The 23453-nt window shown below is 37.0% G+C and overlaps 1 protein-coding gene across 8 annotated transcripts in view; it reads left to right on the top strand.

Annotated features, from left to right (window-relative positions):
- The window catches only part of kirrel3b (kirre like nephrin family adhesion molecule 3b), a 152550-nt gene that overhangs the window by 49218 nt on the left and 79879 nt on the right, over positions 1-23453 (top strand). The window lies entirely within an intron of this gene.

Here is a 23453-nt window from a genome sequence, read left to right as displayed (position 1 = left end):
GTCAGAGCCTTCAAAACCAAGTTGGGTTTATTTTCAAAGCAAATGTCAGACCAGTCTGCTATGTAGTGTCAACTAATGTGTTTTTTGTTTTTATATGTATCGTATCTTGTGCTGACCCGGGCCGTATGTCAGTTTTTAGAAGTCAATGCGGCCCCTGAGCCAAAAAGTTTGCCCACCTGTGGTCTAAAATATACTTGGAGCATCAATAAGCAGTCCCTGAATGAGTTCATGTGACTGATGACCTATCAGTTGTTTTCTCTACAGCTCTTAGATTACAAGGTAATACATTTTTTTTCTATTGCAAGGGATTACAATTGATTTTAATTTACTTTATGTTAGTAATTCTAGCATGCATTTTTTTCAGTCTTCTAATGTATTGGCCATCATCTTGCCGACCCTTAAAACACAGGCTTGAACCAGACCTTGAGCTTTTATATGCCATAGAAACTGAATCCAACTGTGTTTCAATCAGCCAGTCACTAATGCGGTATTTGTATGAAAGGTAAGACAGAGAGAGACAGACAGGAGGAGACAAAGAAAGAAAAGTGAATGAATTGAATCAGTCACTAATTTCATATTAATTCTGTGCATTTTCATTGAAAATATTTGATCAATAAGCCATAAATGTGATCACGCAGAGCCTCGGTTTATCACAAAGATGTTGTACTATTTCTTTCCTTTTTTTTTTTTTCGCCATTTGGACTCAGGGTCAACAGTGCAGTGAGCTTCCGATTGTCAGACTTTTGAAAGCAAGTAAAAAGAAGAAAAAGTAGTGGGAAGACTGGTTCACATGGTTCTTGTCTTATGATCAAGACTTTATTTTTGTTGTCACTCATCGTTTGAATTGGAGCTCAGGATTTAAATCGTAATTGACAGTATTTGAAATAAATTAGAAAATACATATCATCTTTTTTGAAAGCAGGAGTCAAACCCAATATGTCCACATAACATGTTTTTAACTATTCTTTTTATTTTTTTACTCACTTTTCTTATACAATTCACTGTTAGGGACACTGATTCATGTTTTATTAAATATGGCAAGGAATTTGAGAAGTACAAAAAACTATAGGGAAAAAAAAATGAAACACCTAAAACTGAACACTTGTTTTTGCCACACAATAATTTGCATATTGAATCAAACTTTAGCATTGCTATAACAGATGGAGCAGAATTTTTGTAGCACAGAAATGTGTGGGCAGAAGACGCCTGTAATTTCATACCTGATGTATGTCTGGCTCGCGTCACCTTTGCATACTTTTAAAGAGGCACATGTTCATGTAAGGACTGATCAAGCTCTGATCTTTGTAGTAAAGGAATAAGATAGACATTGTTCTTCTTGTGAGATGTTAAGATTTGAGATCAGTAACTGCTGGAATGAAAACATGCTATTTCCTTTTATGAGGAGTCCATCCATTAAATCTTCGCATTCACTGACCAAGTGAAGTGAAACTCATTCAACTGTCCTATTTGTATATGAATAGGCTAATTTTTTTTTTTTTTTTTTTTTGCTCTGAGATATAACAAAGCAGCACAGGATCAGACAGGATAATTTACGGGATTTATTCAAATATATGCATTTTGTGCAAATTCACTTTTTATGCTCATTTGTGGTTTTTGCAGATTAAATGAGTTTTTCATGTGGTTAACTGGATTCTGTTAACTTCAACTTCCACCGCATCCCCCCCACCCTCTCTGAAATCAAATATAGTTGTTTGCCATGATATCAATCATACGCAATGGGTGACTTTCAGGTGTTTACCCTGGTGCTGGGTCTCAATCTAGGTCTCGGTCTTGGGAGATTTCCAATGCCAGCATGTTGGATGCAGCTGCAGAGTGTCAGCAGATGTAAATTATCAAGCATTCCATTTGGTTCATTAGTTGCTCTTCCACTTGCACTAAACACAGCTGTTGTACAAAGCAAAGAGGGAATCTGTGTCCGTGTTCGTGAATGTGTGCTAGAGTAAAATCTAAGAGAATAGATATCCAATGCATATACTCAGGATGTTTTGCTTTGCACTTCTCAGACACCGTTTAATATTGTTACCCTGTTCCCTCGCCAATGGTTTCATGGTTTCAGCTGTGAACGGTATAAAATACCGTTAAAAAAAAATGACTGCCATGAAATTTCATGGCAATCTATAATTTGTTTGCAGTCTAGAAACCTCAGAGTGCGAAGCTCTTGAGGTTAACATGGATGGATGAATGAATAGATAGATAGATAGATAGATAGATAGATAGATAGATAGATAGATAGATAGATAGATAGATAGATAGATAGATAGATAGATAGATAGATAGATAGATAGATAGATAGATAGATAGATAGATAGACAGATAGATAGATAGATAGATAAATGTTTCATTTTATATATTTTTATATTTTGCGATAATTATGCAAACTATATAGGGGCTGTTGTTGGCATGGCTCCTGGTTTGAAAGCTGATAAATAAAAAAAAAAAAGAATTTAAAGTAAATGTTAAAATCCATATTGTGCTTCTTAGATGCCATCAAATAATAAATATCCATTGATCGTACAGAAAAAAATTGAAAAAAAAGTATGCTTCTCTTCATTTTCCTTTTATTTTGTTGAACTGTGGTATTTATTTGATGCTGCAATATCTACCACAAAGCTACAAAGCAGTGTGACCCCACAATTAACCTCAAATCTCACCTACCGTTTAATCCTCTGCAAATTGGTGGACTTAACCTCCATTTACACCTCATTAGAAAACAATGCGCACAACATATTGGGTTCTATTCACTCAGCGGTGTGGCCACATGGCTGCATCAACTTTTGCTATTTTGAAGATATAAACAAATTCCGGGGCACAAAGCAGATGGTTAAAATAAATTATCTTTATTGTTCTGAATAATTCATGGTCATACTTTTGGAAAGTGACTGCAAACACGCATAACTTCACGGTAATTTTTTCTAACAGGGGGAAGACAGGGAATATTCACATCTAAGGCTGCTAAATTCAACTAAATGCAACATATTGCAACTCCTTTAACATTTTTTTGGATATCATCAAATCGCAATATGTTTGCTTACTTTCTTTTCTGTTTACATAGCCATTTTAAAGTTCTCTAATAACACTCCTACTAATATCATAGAATGAAGTGTTATCACCCCCAAGACACCATAAAATAAAGAGATTTTTTTATCTTGGTATACATGAACAATTCCCTCTTTACAATACCTCTAAAATCAGAAATGTGTACAACATTATACCATATTTACACAAGTTATCCTGAAAAGAATTCCAGTAAGTAATTGCACGATGTGTTACAATGTGTTTCTTATTTTAAAATGTGTGAATGCAATGGTAACTGAAATGAATTCCTCTATGTGACCTCTATCCTTGGAGATAAAAAAGGAAAAAAGGTCAAAAAAGAAAAAGCCTCTTTAAAGCTATTTTTTTCTAGAAATTTACTGCTTTCTGCTCAAAACCTATTTAATAATATTTTCACTGATTTATTTTGAATGCCATAACTTGATTCAGTATATTTTCCAATACCCACATTATAGAAAACTATTATTGGTTAATAAGCTGCATAGCGACGCTTGTGCGTATGTTTGTCTTATTTGACTCAAGCAAATAAAAAAGTACATGATAGTGCAAAGTAATAAACAATTTGAATTGGGAGGGAGACTGCACATAATTGAACAATGTTTTAGGATTGTAAAGGTTTCTGTTTGTCCTTTCGCCCTAAAGATAAAAGTGGCTTACATGCATTATAGTTTTTTTTTTTTTTTCTCTTCTCTCATAATGCAAAAGATAGCATCATGTCAGTTTTTTTTTTTTTGTTGTTGTTGAACAACACGCACAATCTCAAAAAAGTAAATAAATGAAAAGAATACAGTAATACCTTTGACTTTTTGTTTTACAAAGGGGACCGGACAGGAAAATTACACGTATGTGGGTTAAAACACCTGCTTCACAACGTTAGATAAGTTTATGATCTTCCTATCCTAATAGTTGTAGACAGAGGCAGTAGTAGGATGACATAACCTTATAACCTACGTTATCAATCTGAATAAGTAAGTATATAAATAAGTGCATACATATATACATACAGCAGATACATCCAAAAAAGAAAAGAAAAATGTATGTGGTTATATTACCACTTGTCAGCAGAAGATTGCATCTTGCTATATTTATCCCCAGCAGTTTCAAGCTAAATGTCACAAACGCTCCGGGAAACAAACCGGCCGGAAAACAGAGCTGGTAAACACTAAAAGCAGATTGGAAGTAAGTGGCGGTGTTTGGAGCTTCATCCACACTTCTTAATTTCTCAGTTGGCTATTGCTATAATGAGATTTACCTGAGCTGCATGTAGAATCCAACAGTGTTCATGTGGAAGGCTGTGCCCTGGAAATTAACATTTATTCATGTCCAAGGTCTGCAAATCTATTGTATTTTATTATGGAATCACCAGTGCCTTTGCAAGTCTGAGGTTGGCAAGTTCTGTTAGGTGGGTGCCTCATTCAAATATAACTATATCTTTTTTTTTTGTGCTTGCACATGAATATGGGAATATTCGAAAAAAAAAAAAAAAACGAACAAATAAAACAGTTAAATCAGTCTAAAGTGGTATAAACGTATTACACTGCTACTTGTTTTCTGCCAAGTGCCTAATTGTATAGTTAACTACCATGTTTTGTAGTTATTACTCGAGATATGAAATCAATTATACATAAGTGCAATCTCATGACTAAATCTGAGCCAGCGTGCACTAGTTAACCTGATAAATTATTCAATTATTGCGTCTTGTAAACCTTACATTGACAAAAACAAATCTCAATATTTAATCTGATTGTAAGGCCACAAAGTCTAACTTTATATTATAGGAGCGCTCAAATGCAGAGAAAGATACTACAACTTTGAGACACTATAATATGTGCATGCAGTTTAAAATTTGAGCAGTGATGAAAGCACAACGATAGTTTTAAGCACCGCAGCCAATGAAGGAACCCCTTCCCCTTCCCCACCCCCACTACCGCCCCTGCACTCCCCCTTCCCGTCCCTGCCTGTGCTTTGGAGAAATCCCTCCAGCCTAATTAGGTGAAAAAGCATAAGATGTTTATGAAGCATTCCACGCACCCAGTGACATCCAATAAGATTCTAGCAGCTGCAAAAACATTGTGACTGGGGGGATTGACGTGCCCAAAGAGGGATATGCCATGAGGGTATCACCCAGAACTTGCAGAGCTTGCACAGATGACATCTTCATAAGCAAGTCATTAGATAGATTTTTAACAGATCCATTTTCTCTAGAGGGCTGGCACCAGTGCCCACAACTAATTGGCTTTTTTTCTTATCCAGCACCATTGTAGCATCATATTTTTGTTTTCATGGGATCACATCTTTATCCAACAGTACTTAAAATAAGAATTGACCAGCCATAAAACCTGTCTTTACCATGTTGGAATTGTTTGTATTTGGAAAGAAATGGGGGCCGTGGCTCAGTTCTAGAGAGGGAACCCTTCTGTAGCCAGGTTGGCGGTTCGATTCTGGGCTCTTCCTGTACGCCAAAGTATCCTCAGGCAAGTCGTTCAACCCTATGTTGCTCCTGGTCTCCCTGGTTACCACTTTGCATGGCTGCTCTGCTGCCATCAGTGTATGTGTGAATGGATGAATGCAAACTAGTGTGGAAGTGCTATTAGGGTTGAAACCATAGTACTTTATTATATCTGAATTCCAGCACATGCTAAAAGAAAAAAAAAAAAAAACTTTCACAGTATGTTTTATCTTATAATAATTTTGAACTTTTTTTGTTACAAGTATTTATTCCTTTTATTTTCATGTGTCAAAGAAGAAGAAACAACAGTTTTACCATTGCCGTAATGTTATATTAAGGCTTGTCACAACCGTTGTCTGTGCTTTCAACACCAGCATTTTCTCTTAATTGTTTGCAAAGGGACTGTCACTTTTTTTTTTTTTTCTCTCTGCCACAAATGCCAGCGGTGAAATGAACCACTGAGTATTTGTTCCACACTGAGTACTGAGTGTTGTATTTTTTTGTTTGTTTTTCTTGTAGCAAAGTAAGTTAAATGTTAATCTTACTTTGGTTAAAACATTACCAATTGTTACTTAACCATTTGGTTGATTGAAGACGTGGACTATCCAAAATAAATACCACAAATACTATCACTAACTATCACTAACATATACAGAACTAATACTGCCGTGGGTAAACTCTTCTGAACCTTTAAGGGTTGACATGTCAGTCTTCCTGTTTTGTGAGATTCATCCTTTATTTGATATATTTCATAATCTTGTCCGTGCAAATAAGGAGTCAACTTTTAATTATTTTTCTACTGTTTTTTTTTGTTGTTTCAACTGTACTTATGCTCTGTTTCACATCAAATAGGAATTCTGAAAATAGATAAATACTAAAATAAGTAAAGACTGCCAAACCAAAGTATTGTCACTCACAGCTGGGCATTTTATGAGCAGCTTCTGGCATTTACAGGGCTCAAAAAAAAAGAAAAAACACAGAAGAAAAGGAAAACACTCTAGCAAACACACATTGCAATTGCCCAAAATGTCAAATGCCAGCGCTTTTGACAGTATATTGTAGAGATGTGACCTTTCTTTCTCAAACGTTGTACTTGACATTGAGTGAAACGATACTACAACCACAATTATCATGACACCTTTCATTAGGATTGAATAACATTATGGCTATTTTGTTTGGCACACTTAAATATTAACTCAGTTATGATTAGCCACTCTGCTCCATTTTTAATTACTCATGTTTTGCTTAATGATTAGATAAGAGTTTAAATAAGCTCTTCAAGAATAATAACTATACCCAACATTTTTTTTTCCCTGACCGGAATGTGTATTTTGAATGTTTCTTCCCTGAACACCTAAAATCAGAACATTGCACAGAGGCTATTGTATTGTCAGCATCACTCCTTTTCAGACAGATAATTTTATACCAGATGCATCAGATCCCACAACTCAATATATAGAGACGCACAGAAGCTCTGCAGGGCGTATTGTCTCTCTGAACTGCCTACCCTCTGGAAATGGTTGTAGTCTTCTTCCGGAAGAGTTGGTCTGATTGTCCCTTTACTTACGACGTGATAGGCCGGGGACTGGGCTTAATCTAAGGGTTTGTTTTAGACAAGGCGGTGACACTTGGCTTGCTCTTATCTTGAGTGATCTCACCATGCACAACCTGTGGCAAAGCTGTGATGGCATTTATAAAGTACATCACAGTGAGAAGTTCTCAGCAATGACCTGAAACCTTGAGACACCATAGGGCTTTGCTGCCAGTATTTACATTTTCCTACTCATCCACGTGTTCTGTTTAATATCTCTCTGGTTAGACTTCTGTGATTAAATGGGTTATTTCTTTCAATTAGTCCTGTCTGCTTACACTTAATTGAAAACATTATTTTTCATAAGAACTAGATGATGTTGAATTGTGTTTATTTTACAGATTTTCTTTCTTTTTAAAGTTATATTTCAGAAGATTATAAAGACTTCTAAATGTATATGCATTTTTACATACACAAACAAGCTTTTTATAGAAAAATTAAAACAGTTTGAGGTTGTTTTTTTTTTTTTTTTTTCGAAAACAATGATGAAAGAAATTTAACATGCTAAGGAAAGAAAGATCATTTTGTCACCCTTCTCTTGAATATTCTCTTGAACAATTCAACTTCCAATTGAAGTTTAAAGTGACAAAGACATAGACAAAGACAAGGGTGCAGCCAAACAAAATAACGCATCTGTAAAACTGGATCATTGAAGGACACAAATACTTACAATGCAAAGGTCATTTTCCTTTTCTTCTCCTTTTTTGGGATATCAATGTTAACGTAGCATCAAGGTGTTTCCGTTATCCGCCACAGTTGGTATTGCTTTTACCATTATGCGGAGGAGCACACTTTTGATGCTTTAATTCATAGTTTTTGTTGATAAGCACTGATTCTGGTGATACACCTCATATCATCCAGGCTCTAGTCATCTCTCATTTGGACTAGTGCAACTCCCTCCTTACTGGTGCCCCAGGGGTGACCATCAGACCTCTAGATCTTATTCAGGAAGCGGCAGCCCGTCTAGTGCTCAACCGTCCCAAGTTCTCCCATACAACTCCCCTTCGTGTTCCTACACTGGCTCCCGGTAGCCGCCCGCATCAAGTTCAAGTCCCTGGTGCTCGCCTACCGGGCAGTGAATGGGACAGCTCCGTCCTATCTCCAGGCTCTGGTCAAGCCAAATGTCCCTACCTGTCCCCTCCTATCAGCCGCCTCTGGGCGACTGTCCACCCCATCACTCAGAGCTCCTGGCTGCCGATCGAACCGGTCTCGGCTCTTCTCGGTCTTGGCTCCTCAGTGGTGGAACAAACTCCCGAAAAAGGTCAGAAGAGCAGGGTTGCTGCCCATCTTTTGCTGTGAGCTGAAAACATACCTCTTCACCAAGCACTACCCTACTAATCGCATTTACCCTCCCCCCCAACAAAAAAAACGAGTGTATGTATGTTCATGGTTCTGAGATGGCTATTTGGTTGAGTGGTCACTTCTGACCTCTGACTATTGGTACTTTGGTCTTTGGTGACTGAATTGCACTTCTTGTAAGTCGCTTTGGTTAAAATCGTCTGCCAAATGACTGTAATGTAATGTAGATGTAATATTAGACAATATTATTGCAGCAGTCTGCCAAAAACATAACCTTGGAACATGGGACTGAGAGCCATGCACGTGGTAAAATACATACATAAAATAGATACACTTATTCTGTACTCCGTGTCTTGTGAGGTTTAGTGGTACAATGATAGCGCTACCCGTTTCTGCAAACTGTCCACCTTACACGATTGCAGAGAGGAATTTAGATCTCCAGAGGCTTGGTGGTTTAGTTAGCGTGGAGGAACCATGTTCTGCCTGCATGAGCTGCCAGTGAATCTGTTAATTAAGCATGCTAATGGTTGTAATTGTAGGTGGTGGTGAACCCAGCTGCTGAGGTAAGTGCTAGGTTTAGCCCACTGGTTGACAGGGTTCAACTTTGTGTGTGCATGTGTGTGTGTGTGTGTGTTTGTTTATGTGTGTGTTTAACGTGCATTCACACAGACATTTTTATGCATGAGTGAAGACAAAGGCAGGCAGGGGGAGAAATACCGTCTGGCCGGACTGCAGAGTAGGTAGAAATTGTTGCAGAGAGACAGACACTAAGGGGAGATAGAAAGTTGAAGGAGAAAGATGGGTTATTTAACCTCAGGCTTAGCCTCTGCCTTCCACCATCAGGGGCCAGTTCTGCAGCTGCCCTGAACAAAACACAAAAAAAGTGTCCCAGATTCTGGTGTTGAGGCTGAGCTAAAGCCAGGTCAATTCCGATCTCAACATTCCTGGTGCTGGCTGTCCAGCTATAGCATCATCTTTGTCTGGGATTAATTTGTGATACATTTTCTATCATTTATTATGGTTGTTGTTATTATATTTTATTTTAGAGTTTAATTTCTGTCTCTTTTTTATTGATTCTTTGTCCCTGCTTGGTTTTTTTAGGGGGTACACACCGTGCAATCTACATTTCCCTGTCGGAGGGGGCAAAATAATTCACTTGTGTGCAATAGAGGGGAAATCAAAATGAACACCTGTTGGTACTATTTTGTTTAATATTCTCTTTATCTTTGACATTTCACGAACGGTTGTGAGATTCGATATGTCAGTTAGGGTATACAGGTATATATTAAAGGAAAACAAGAGAGAGACAGACAGATGCAAAGAGAGACAGAGAGTGATAATAGCGCTATCAAGAGCAGACACTTGTCTGTTGACAGAAGTGTTCTTTTTCATGAAATATTCACAGAGGGTATAAAAGGCCATTTGATGGAGCAGAGAGTGCAACGTTCCAAGTATGAATCAGACATAGAAAAAAAAACTGCATTCATCCATCTTTTTTATGCAACTAGTGGTTTAAATATAAGGCATGATGTTCAAAATTCTATTTGTTGTTATTTCAGTGAACTTTAGTGCTAAAATGTACTACTTTTTCCACTTTTGAAATGATTAATGTCCAAATCTATAACCATCACTTTTATTTTCATTATCAACTTTATCCAGATCATGTCGTCAACGTAAACATTTTAAGATTCTGCCTTTATATGTTTATTTGTTTATTTGTTTAGCAAGGACAGAATCATAATTGGTCTTATATTTTTCACTGCCTGCCAACTACAGTCTCCATCTCCATCTGATTGCTCATACTAATTAATTCCGCGGTCAACATGTTAAATGAAGATCAAACCAATTAAATTAATTGATGAATTATATTTCATTAATACAGAAAGGAAATGTAATTAAAAAAAATGGATTTGTATCTTGCCATCCTTTCTCTTTCTTATTATCACAGGGGCTAATCACACTGATAGAGGAGTTGTATAAATAATAATATAATAATAATATAAATGTAATAAATTTGTATGTACTGTGTGCCAGGTGGAGGGTAGTGTTGTGGGTGCGTCTTAACATTCAAACATTTCTCAATCCTAATGCAACTGATCAAACCTGTCAGGCTAATGAACCAAAACCCTTGTCCCTGTGATGAACCGTAACATCTTCAAGACAGAAGTTCATCACAGGCTATTATTGTATTTATTTATTCATTAATGTATTTATTCATTCATTTATTGGGGGGGGTGCAAACATGCCTTGAGACAAGATTAATATCTCTTCTTCGTGAACCATAAGACTGTTTCTATTTTTTTTTTTTTCAAAGTTGAAGATTGTCTGAGAAAGATGTATGAGGTTTGCCTCAAAGTTACATTAAGATAACAATGCAGAATAAATCTTTTGATCCCCGTAGAATTATAAGAATCTCTTTGACAGTTTTCCAACTAAGTTTGAGACGATATGAAACGAACCATTTACGCTGTGTCAAAATATGATTATCAACGCCAAATATTGGGTAGCGATTTGATTTCAGTAAATACTGTGACACTTACAACACTGCATCACATTAAGCAGGTGCTTCTGTCATAAAGTTGTACGTATTGCACAATCTCAGTAGCTGACCTGGTTTTGCTGTATATATATATATATATATATATATAATATATATATATATATATATGAAGCCAATAACTGCCTAAAATATAAATGTAAATGTACTCTGCCGCATTCACGGTCATAAAAATGCATCCTCTTGTTATTATAAATGTGCCATTGTGTGGCTGAAGCTGTGCATAAGCAAAACATAATACTATGCATAATATGTGCATAATACCATCCTGAGATTGTACTTTTCTCCTTGTGATGCAAAACACTGCACAGCCTGACAATAAAACCTGTCATACTCATGTTTTGGCAAATTAGATCAAATCTTTTTACCAATATTTGCTGTAGCTGATTTTTGAGTTAATTAATTATTTTGCATGAAATGTCAGTGTTTTCGGAAATTGGTGCTTTGGACAAAACAAATGAAATAAACAAATGATGCATGTATTTTATGGATTGATGGATTGCTGGATTGATGGATTGATCAATGGACCAATGGATGGATGGAGGGAAGAAGGATTGAATGGAACGGATAGGAAGGACAGAAAGAGCGAGAGTTTATTGAAGGTTTATGCTTCTGACAGAGCTCTGTTTTCTTGGCATCTGAACAGCTCAATGTTGGCACTCACTGACATGTTTTTTTGTTCCCTGATGTTAATGAAGCAATGTTAGTGTAAACCAAACATTTATCATAAATTCTAATCCTAACTGGTTTTCCGCCTTCATTGCGGCAATCATATGAGCAGTTCATTTTATGAATTTTAAGACGATTATACTTTTTTCGTTGTTGGCTTGTTAAACAATGCTTTTCTGAAATAATTAAAAGAGTTGGAAACAAGCTGGCCAATTGTAAAACCATATTCACTGGAATGGGTTTAGTTTCGCACAAGAAAAGTATCTTTCTCAAAATGCCAGTAATTCCCCAGACATGTATTTCAAATTAGTGGTAGAGAGTCTAGAACTTTCCAGTTGCTGGTTCGAGGTTGCGCATTTGGTATCTACTTTTATTCCTTTTACCACTGAGTTTCACATGTCTTGGGAGCCTATAGGCTGAACAACTATGACAAGAACCAAAGACAGCAGAGACAAATGACCTGCCTAAGGCCTTTACTTTTATCCTGCTGGAGAGGCAAAAAGGACAGAGAGAGTTTTAATAGGGTTACATTTTTGTATCTACAAACAATGTGAGAGCACCCCAGCAGAGGTGGTCACAAGGGGCCGGATAAAGATGGTGAGATATGCTGTCATTTCCACCGATAACGATTGATCTGGGTTGGAAAGAAATCGGTGTGTGAAGGAATACCTATATAGACAGGAATTCAATGATTACAGGCATTCATTGTGGGGAGTATTTAATAAAGAGACCATGTCGCCCCACCTCCATGAAAAAAAAAAAAAACATCAAAGATGTCCTCAAAAACTTTCGCCTTCATCTGTTTGACACCGACTACCACGCAGAGGGAAAGAGTGGGGTAAAAGCTTGTGTCTGTGCCCATTAGTGAGGGGAAAAAAAAATTGCATTTAGGATGGAGAACAGTTCACCTGTTTTTGATGTCTTCACAAAGCCAAACCAGGGCTTCCGAGGGACATTGTGGAAACTGTTGAGAATCCAACATGCTTTAATGGAACACAACACATTTCCCTCTGTACGCCTGTTGAACATTGTTATCGAGCTGCGGGGACACACACAACATTGTGGCAACAACAGCTAGATTCCTTTATGAAGCACCACAGGTGGCTGGGCTATAACTGAGCGACATCTGTCACTAAAACCCCTAAATGGACAATGTATTTTTATTATAAACCCACCAGCGAGTGCAGGCAGGCCGTTACCTCGAGGATAATATCAGCGATTGCTTTTATGATACTTTTCATGATACATTAGGAGGCAATCTGAAAAGATTAAACATTTATGTAAGATTCAGTTTGTCCAATTTGCATGTCAAAACTTTATTTTTTTTTCATTTTGTAATTTAATTTTGTCACCCAATTATCCTCTTCTCGAGTGTCCTTGCGCTAAAAAAATATTTCAGTTACTTAGAAATGGGTGTGCTTTTAGGTAAATAATCTCAACTAATAGAACTGCTTTCATACCTTGTGGTTTCAAAGTGATTTACACTACAAAGTATTCAAACATTTGCACAAACTCACACAACGATGGCAGGGGAGCCTTCTTGCGAGGCGCTAACCAGGCCATCGGGAGTAACCAGGGGTCGTGTCTTCCTAAAGGACACTTCATCATGCAAGCAGGAGGAGTCGGGAATCAAACTGCCAACTATCTGTGTGGAGGGATACCCACTGTGCCCCCTTTTTCTTTTTTTTTATTTATGTCTGTGTGTGTGTGTGTGTGCGGGGGGGTGGGGGGTAGCATGGGAATATGCATTATTTCAGTTTTCAGCTTTGGCACTTTTTACCCAGCCAATCAGGGAAACATAGCACACACACACAAGCAAATACACACATTCTAACTGACCTTACATTTATGGCTTCCAACTTCATGTAAGAAATGGTTTAGTTCCTTCAAAGTTTCCGGCACAGTTACCACAGATCAAAGTTGCTGATGGTGAAACAGAAGCTTTTAGTGCAGAGCATCATGAAACCACTCAGGAGGCTTTATGATGATCTTTATATGTCAACTAAACATTTATTATAGCATGTTAAGACTCTATTGAGGGTTATATATTCTACCAATATGTCAGAAACTTGATTCACTGCTCTGTCAGCCTCTTCAAAGTGAGGAAATACTCTTCACAATCCTCCAGTCGTTTTGCGAGACGGGAGAATTGTGCTTTTCTTTGTTTCTTATGCTGTCAGCTGTTTGCACCCATCCTTTTAAAATATGCACTTAAAATTTACATTGTCTTAAATTGGATATCATGCCTCAGTTAAGTTTAATTGACATTTTCAATTGTTTTTTTTTTTTTGTCTATAAATGGAATGCCTCTACTTTCTACTGTTCGCTTTATAACTTTATACCTTGCTGCATTTATTCTTTTTATATACTCTATATTTAATTATCTGCTGTTGTAATAGAATTGCGTTCTTTGTACACAGAGTGACAGTAAGCCTGCCCAAATGTAAGTCTAAGTAAATGTCCTTTCAATATGTCTCTGGCCATCATTGCTGTTCATAGCTGCAGATTTAGTCAGGGATAAGGCAATACGAGGCCTTTCCTGGATGGCACTGATGAACGAGTCAGAGAAAGACGGGGGTGTTTTTAATCCAGCGTGTCGCCACTTAAATCCCAGTCACTTAATTTAACCTCCTTTTGTTTAATTAACCTCAGATTTCAGAGCTAATTAGGTTCAGGTATTAAAAGAGGATTTATTTTTCTCATTCTGGGTTCTGGCAGGAGTGCGAATGTGGTCTCACTTCGCTTCAGGTTAGATGTGATTTGGCATTGGATTGTGCAGGTGTGTTTGGGTGTGAATAAAAGCATGACGAATTTTAATACAATGTCTTCAGGTTGAAATATCGAGGTTTGCAGATATCCATTCCGTGTCCTTATGTGTTATATCCTGAGTTCACAACACAGAGAATGCTATCTAACTTTGAAATAATAGTGAGCCAACATGAACGCAAGGTATTTTAATATCAAAAGAAAAAAAAACGGAGCTTGAAATATCCTTCAAGGAATGTTATTACTCATGTATTTGCATCTGTAGATGCATAAAAATGTTTTAAATTGAATTTGAATATCTGTCTTTGGGTGTGAAATTAGAAACAAAAACAAGTGCACAAACATAATTTTCATTCAACATTTTTGCTTTTATCTGTTTGCTTTTTTTTTCAGTCGTGAGGGCCCGAACTCATAAGAGATGTCTGTAAACGTGCAACCTCGCTGTGAATTGAACGTCCCCGTGCCTCTTTTTACTGTAAGAAAAAGTATAATTGCTCATCTGAACTGTTGAAATGAAAGACCCAGTTGGAGGACAGTACAGTAGTAAAGGTTGAGGGTCAGAACTAGTATGTATTGCTCAGAGACTGAACACACCACAAGCGGCGTCCTCAGTACACTTAATCACAAAATATGTCACGCCGTGCCTCATTAGCCTGATGGGAGATCCATGGCAAGCAGCCCCCGCACTACCCACCCGTGGCACACAAATCAATGTGTTCACAGCGGGGTGTTGGCGAGACAGGCAACCAGAGCCTCTGTCCTCACCATCAGTCCATAATATTTGAGTTTAATTATTGAGGGGGTGATTTTAGTTAAACTGAGGCAGTTAAGCGAATACAGCCTGAAAAAAAAGTAACTGTTCAGGCACTGGATTTTCATATACTTCATGTGTGTGTCTCTGGAAAACAAAGTGAGCAATATGAAGTGGGTTTTAAAGTGCAGACATGCCCGTATATCCCCCCATCTATCTATTTATTCATTGCTCCTGACTGATCCTCTCACACCACTTATCCATATTTGAAATTACAAAAGCCTCTCTTCTGGGTGGCTTATCACCCATGTAATGACAAAGTTCAAATGTGAATCTATCCACACAGGTTGGAAACCAATTGAAATCCTCTCCTCTGTGGCTGTGGCTAACAGCAGCAACTGTCTACCTATGAGGCTAATCTGTGAATTTAAATTAAATTAAATTAAATTAAATTAAATTAAATTAAATTAAATTAAATTAAATCAAATTAAATTAAATTACTGGAAAACCTAGTTTCTGTCAGAAAGGTATATTGATTAATTCTTATTCTATTTCTGAATCTTATTTTCTATTATTATTATTATCAGCAGTAGCAGTATGTGGTATTTTATTTATTTTTTGTGAAACCTGGAGATTATATGGGAAATTTTGTCCATACATCTATTGTAAAATCTGACTGTATTGGGGCAGTGAAACATCTATGTAATAAGGACCTGTGGCTACCTTTTAATTTGAAGGATGTGAAGAGAATTCCTGCGTGGACGCTTACATGAGTGTCATCATCAATGCATGTATCGCTGTATGTCGCATCAGACTTTTAAGCAGCAATATTGTAAAAACTACTTAATTAAAGTAAACTTAAGTAAACTAAACTTTCTATCATCTGTTTTTCAAGTTACTGATTTATTTCCCTTCAAGTTACTGCAATTATATGGATGTTTTCTTAACCTCCTTTCGGGGTGAAATGTAAAACCCAGCAAACAGGTATGCGCTCACGCATCCTCAAAACTCGAAGCAGCACAACAACAGCAACAACGGAGGCACAATGAAGGGGTTCTCATCCAGGGCTTCAGTATAATTAACTGGAGAGGCTGAGTTTAGGGATTACTCAAGGAGGGGTGGTGAATTAAATCTCAGATAATGAGTTGAAGTTTTTTAATTTGCTCTCCCCCGTAATTCCAGAATGGATTAGCAGTAGATTTAGTCGCCTCTTGCCACTGATTAGCATGGCTCTCTCAGTTTAGCATGAAACAGCAGGGAGGAGGGGCGAGCAGTAGGGCGAGTTACACTGCTTAAGAGTCAACTTGCTCAGCAGTAAATGAGCCACTCTGTTTAGAAGATAAAACCATTCAACTTGTTACAAATGACATATAGCACATTATCCAAATAATCACCACAATCATGATAAGGGGCTTGAGACGGTTTGCAAGTTGCACCGTAACGTGTCTCTCAAATGAGAATCAAAAGGGTAGAACGGCACAAAGTTACAATCTCGTCAATAAATGAATAAAGTGCTTAAATAAATGCACGAATAATCAAAACAAATATATAAACAATAGACTAAAAAAGACACATATTAGAAATAAAACTCTACCTTTTCTGACAGCTGCTTGGCATCAGTGAGTCAATTAGGGAAAAAAAAAAAAAGCTTGAAAGTGAGAATGATGCCATGACTGAGGGTGAGAGGTGAGAACGATGCCTTGACCTGACACCATATCTGTTGCCTGATGATGAGAAGTTGACAAGGATCGCTTTTAATTCGCCTGCACGTCAGGGACGTATTGCACCAAGGGTACACCTTAGATTTCTCCATTATGCTTACCTTGACAAGCATGGCAAAGAGCGTGTCTCAAATGTTACACTTACCTTGAGTGCAGGTGTTGGCCAGATGCATTGTCTTGGACGCGAGCGTCACTGGCGGTGGCATGTACTCTATTTTCCTTGCACATCTTGAAATATGTGCCACAGTCACCGTAAACAGTATATGCTCGCACTGGGCGAGAAGGGGGGTTACACCCTGAAAAATCACAGGTCCATAGAAGTCGCACATTCATTCATATTTACATTTAAAAGTACCAAGAATTCAGAACAGGAATCTTCAATCACGTTTTCTGCATATTTTAAGTGTGCAAGATGAAGCTGCTTGGCAGTGCTGACCACTACACCAGCATGTCACCTCAGTTTATAGCCCTTCTTTTAAATTATGAAACCATTGATTAAGCATTCAATAGATGATGTGTGTTAAAATGAATGAACTCTAACAAAATTAAATTTTCATGAAAATAGGAACTCTTCTTGACATTCTCAAACATTTTCAGTTATGTTTTATCGCTCACCGAGACATTACACACAACTTGCCTATTAATTGAGGTATCCGAGTGCACATGAATTACTTTGGAATTGAGATTTTATCGTTTTTAGTTTTTCTTTAAAGGAATGAAATGTCATGTCATGTTGTCAACATTTCCAAAAGTAAATAACGGACTGGAACAAGCAATATGGTTCTGTAAGCTATTAAGGAGCACTATCGAAGCAGCAAAGACTGTACAGGTTTCATAGTAGAGCATCACAGCAAAATGGGATTATATTTAGCTCCCGCCGAGAGCAGGAGCCTGTGAAAGGTGTCCAGATATGCCCTTGCCTGGGAAATATCACACCCCCCTTGCAACATCAAGTGTTGAATTTATTCCTAGCTTAAGGTAGAAAGTCAAAACTACTTTTGGTCTGAAGCTGAACATGTGCAATCTCATTATGATCTCTTGAGTCTGTAGCCTGTGTGTGTTCATGTGTGTCTGAGACTGAGGTGTGGGCTGACATTAGTGAATAGACGTTCCGCTGTAAGCAGAAACAGGCTGTCTGACCAATTACTATATGTAAGTATTCTTTGTAGACAGCTACCATTAGGAAACTGAATTGTCATGCGACACCTACGTTACTTCGAATCAGAACAGTGGGAGAGCTTGGGACATACAGAATGAGTGGCACTTATGCTGCCTATCCTCACAATGATTTGCCTAGTGTTAATGATGGTTTGCTATATGATTTCACTATTAAATCAAACAGTTTGAATTTAATAAGATATCAGCGGCTTCAGCATTTTATTACTCCAATATTTGTCACAAAATACTGTATCAGCACTTCATAGACAAAAGGACACATATTGTGTTGCACTCATTGTGTCTTGGGATTGGAATTTTAAAATGCTGATGTTTATCTTAGGGCGTATTAAAAAGACATAGCATCATGGAAGTAAATGAACAAAACTGTTATATAGCCAGAGTGTCGGAGTAGTGCTGACCTCTGATGTGACATAATGGTTTTGACATTGGCTGCACCTCACACTGGCTCCCTCAGGTTTAATGTGTCTCCTATCCTTCATTGATGAGACAGCCAAACAAGAAGATTGTCTATCTTGCTCATGAAGGCAGTTTTGGGTTCTAGATGTCTAACCCCAACTCAGTGGGTTGTTTAGACTGCATTTGCATGATGTGTCAAGATGCTTCAAAAAAAAAAAAAAACACACACACAAGCATCAATTAGATAGTTCTGTTCGAGTAAACAAATCCATTACACTAGAATGTACGAAGGTGAATATTAAGTTAATACTGTCAGAGAAAGCTACACAGGGGGGAAAAAAAAACATATATCTTAGATAAAAGAGACTGCAGAGAAAAAGGGAAACACATACTTTTCCATTTCTTTCGAAACTAAGGGTTAGCATTACATGGCTGAAAAAAAATGACAAGCCTTATTTATATTTCCTTCAGTCTCAATCTACTAACGTTTATAACAGACACACTGACAGAACCGCTTTATATCTCTTTCTTTATTTTTCTATTTTTTCATCTTAATGCTACCCAAAACAGATCTGAATATCTGCTTCTAATTTTTGTTTTAGGCTCACAAGTACATGATGGATCAATGATCTGGGCCATAACTGGGTCACTTGAACATGTTGTGTAAAGGCAGCCTCACCTTTATTGAGGCCAAATATATACCTGGACTATAAAAATATCCCAGGAAATATCAGTCTTGAGCCTGTTTTTAATCGATGCGTCTATTTATTTTTGTTTTTGATGATATTATTATATTTGTTTTTGACAATATATAGAGAAAGTTCACCACAAATTTGGAGATTCCAAGTCTTAGCTGTTTGCTAAGAGATGATACATCAGTAGGAAGTGAAAACATGATAGTCATATTACCTGAGAGGGTTATAAAGATGCAGTAAGCTCTAATCAGGCAAAATGCTAATGCATCTATTGATAAGTGGATGAACAATCTGGGTTTGCATACTGTAGGGGTTATTTGAAGATGTTGATGTGCTGTTCTGATTATGGTCAAGTGGGCAGAGGCTATTTTGCCAAGGAGAATATGAGTCGAACCCCTTGTCACCAGGGAAACAATCAGGTGGGAGGCGAGAGGGGAGGTCACAAAAGAGGAAGAACTAAAAACAGAAAAGACGCAGTTATTTGGCTTTTTAAATACACTACCAGTTTATTTTGAATGACAACAAATGTGTGAAAATGACATTCAAGCAGAGAGTGATTAGTTGGGTGAGTTGTGTGAACCTATATACATTTTTTTCTCATACATCACATCTTTTACAGTCTTATTCACACAATAGCATATTTTTACAGTGCTAATTTGATATTGCTGGTGAGTAATGGCCAGTGGTGAATTATTTCGGCCGCCGATCACCAGATAAAATTGACAAAAGGCTGCGTTGCGTGTCCAAACTGGCTCTTTCATGGAGTGTGTGGGACGTCAAATGATTAATTTGCCCATGAGCCTCGATGAGAAAAAAGATTTTCACCAACCTCCGTTATGCTATTCCATTTTTGATCAAATGCCCTGCATATTTCTTGCAGATTGATATGTCATCAGCTTTGAGATTTGTATTGACATTGGGCTGTCTTGCAATTTACTGATTGTTTCGTTGACAGACTGAGCTACAGTTGACACATGAATATAAAAAGATATGTTACGATACCTGTCAAATCTGTCAGTTCCTCAAACCTTTTGTGGATGATCCCTCTAATGAAATCATTATTAATCATGTTTTTGGTGAGTCTCAATGAGCGATGGAAGAATAATGAGATTGTCAGTAATTTGTGGTAAAGTCAGCCTCTGTAATTCTTTCTATACTGCAGTCCAATTAAACCAAAATATTAACTGAAATTTCAACTTAGGCATAAGACATCAGAATATTTGACATCCAGTTGCAGCGAGGTTATCTGTTCTGTGGAAGTCTGTCCGCCCGCCTCAGACATATGATCCTCATCGTGGAAAAAACAGAATTATGTTTAGAACAGTGGGAATACCCTCTGCTCTTCCCTCTTGACAGTCTGAGCTTAATACTGTGTGGCAGGTCTGGCACTTTACTGCCGAAACACATTTGTCATGTTTTGTCATAGGGACACAGAAACCAGCTGACTCCTACCTATGTGGCAAGATATAGAATATAATATCGTGGATGACCATGTGTACATGAAACCGCAAAAAAAAAAAAACAACGTGCATGGCATATAGGGTTAATGTAACAGAATATTGAGGGCGATAAATGCATATAAGATAAGATAAGATAAGATAAGATAAGATAAGATAAGATAAGATAAGATAAGATAAGATGAGAACAACTTTATTTATCCCGAAGGAAATTGTTGTGCCAGAGTTTCAAGCAAAACATAACAATAATAGATAATAGTAGGAAGGAGGGAGAATAAGAAATACAATAAAATATAAAGTGTCAAAGTTAAGGCTATCAAGTGTTTTAAGGTCTTAAATACAGTACTGGATACATTTTTAGCGCACTGAGAAAATGCATAACAAGAGAGCAAAATGGTAAATACGTAATAATTTAAAACAATTAGCATTTTAAAATATGAGCCATTGACCTCTGAAAATCTGGGTCACCCAGCTGGTTTAGTCAAGTGATAGGATTTTTTTTTTTTTTAAATAGAATATCCACAATTCTACAACATCTCATCCCATCTGCAGGTTATATTTGTAAACCGGCCTTTCTAAATATATTACAGATGATGAACCTTGGAGGAATTGTAATATTTTACGCACCTCCTCCCTCAAACTCTGCTCGTTTATCTTTCTGTATAAAACAATGCTCTCTCACTTTTCCACCTCAAGTTACTCATCCAGTATTAATATAAGTAGGGACAGATTCAATCGGTCCTTGTAAATTATGAAGCAAAAATCATTTATAAGTCTGCAAGCTGGCAAAAGCCAATATGGTCATCTGCATCCATCAGTCCAGACGGAATTACAGAAATGACCAGAGACTTCAAACACCAAATTCTGTCATTTGTGGCCCACTCCCCTTTTCTGGAGAACTGATATTCTCTGTTGGGCTGTGTCAATGCCAGATATGTTTCTCCTCCATGAATTCTGTTGAAATAAAACTTCTTTTTCAGTTCTTTTTATTCCTGTTTAGAAGTTTAACGCAGTGAGCAATGGCTTTTGCATCTCATTATCAGGTTTGGCTTCTATATAGCTTATTGCTTGGCATTAACAAATGTAAAAGTGCGTTTTGGCTTTAAAAACTGTAAAAAAAAAAACACTTAAAATATGTTTTTTTCTTGTAGTTATATTTAATACATAATCCTTTTTCTTGTTTTTTTTTTTATTTGCTCGTTTCTCCAATTTATTTAATTATTTACCAATGCATCTAATTTTATTTGGCCATTTAATTATCTCATTTTTTTCTTTATGTCAGTTTTATTTATTTAAATATGTATTTATTTATTTGTTCTGCATCCTAATACACTCACACATTAATTGACTTCTATTTTTTTGGAGCAAAAAGAAATTACCAGGCAAACCATTCAAATGGGTAGTCCAAGGTCATTTTAATAATTTATAAGGAATCAGACTGGATTGATATACAGTTTCTCGGTGGTCTGGATTTACCGAAGGGATTCATAAATCCCAACATGGCACTCAGCTGTATATTAGTCATACATACAATCCGGTAAAATCTGTCTAATCTTCCATAAATACGTTCCCAAGAAAGCTTGCCATTTTTGATTCTTGATTTGATGCTTGTGTACTTTGTACAGTAGGGCATAGTATTTTAACTACACATTGAAACATTTTCACAGATGCAAAATTAATAATTCACAGTTTGTGGGAGTAACTGGATGTTTTCTTTGTGGAGCTTGAACAGCACATTGTTATCCCAGATGTTTGTTAATTCCTGAATCTAGTCTGCAAAAACTCCCATTTAAATCGAAATGTGGTATTTTAGTTGTGTTTTAGCTGGATAAGAATGTTCCTTTAGCCAAAGATGTACTTCTGTGAACGATGTATTTAATTCTGTCAGTATGGATGTATTAACCTAACACAATGATTGGAGTGTTTTATGTAATATTACTCACTGAACATCTAAGAAATCCACATGGGTATTGCTTATCATTTTCTTCCAGTACTAAGTACTTTTAGCAAAGAGACAACAGGCTAAGGGTAAACATCAGTTCCTAGTGACCAGCCAGTCTGAGTGACAGGGATAAAGGAATGAACGATGCTGTCACTCAAGATTTCCTTGCCTGTCATGACAAATGTGGTGCCTGTCATCACATGGAGATGATGTGGCACATGTGGGGCGAAAAGTGAGAGTGGCGATGGAGGGAGTTAACTGTGACTGACAGAAAGAACAGAGCAACTTTAGTACCTGGAATTCACTGGAGGAGAACATAATTTAAGAGGCAATGTGTGGGTGCTTGTTTAAATCTCATTTGTCGAGTTCCATGCAATTTGTCAGACTCTCTCTAACCTTTGATTATCTTTGTGCCTGGGAATCTTTAGTAAAACAACAAATAGTTAGGTGGCTCATTTCCTATGTATACTACGAATTGTAGAAGAAGTGTACTCTTACTGTCTTAATTGTCCAAATATGCAAGTAAACTTGAAATGTTAACCATCCTTGCTTAATGAGTAAAAATGAATGTGCATATTTGAATAGATATGTAAATGGATGGATGAATGGGTAATTAATTAATTGATGTAAATTGATTTCATACTCTTGAGAGTTATCCCACATAAAAAAAAAAGTTCTTGTGCTATGATTATAAAACAATAGCATGTGACATTACACATAGTATTGCCATTCCTTCCAAAGAAAGAAAAAAAGAAGGAAATACTAAGTGCACTTGCATCCCCAAGTGTATGTTTTCTCCAAACAACAGGAAACAAAATGGCCTCTGTCCAGATCCCAATGATGGCACAGGCAGATGGCCAATGACATCCTTAATGAGTAATTGGAAATGACGAGGTTGGTGTCAAA

The sequence above is a fragment of the Fistularia commersonii genome, chromosome 18, assembly GCF_037954325.1.
Source record: "Fistularia commersonii isolate RoL2024-O1a breed Wild chromosome 18, RoL_Fcom_v1.0, whole genome shotgun sequence".
NCBI lineage: Eukaryota > Metazoa > Chordata > Actinopteri > Syngnathiformes > Fistulariidae > Fistularia > Fistularia commersonii.
Note: the sequence above shows the minus strand (reverse complement) of the source record. Positions and strands in the feature narration are given on the sequence as shown.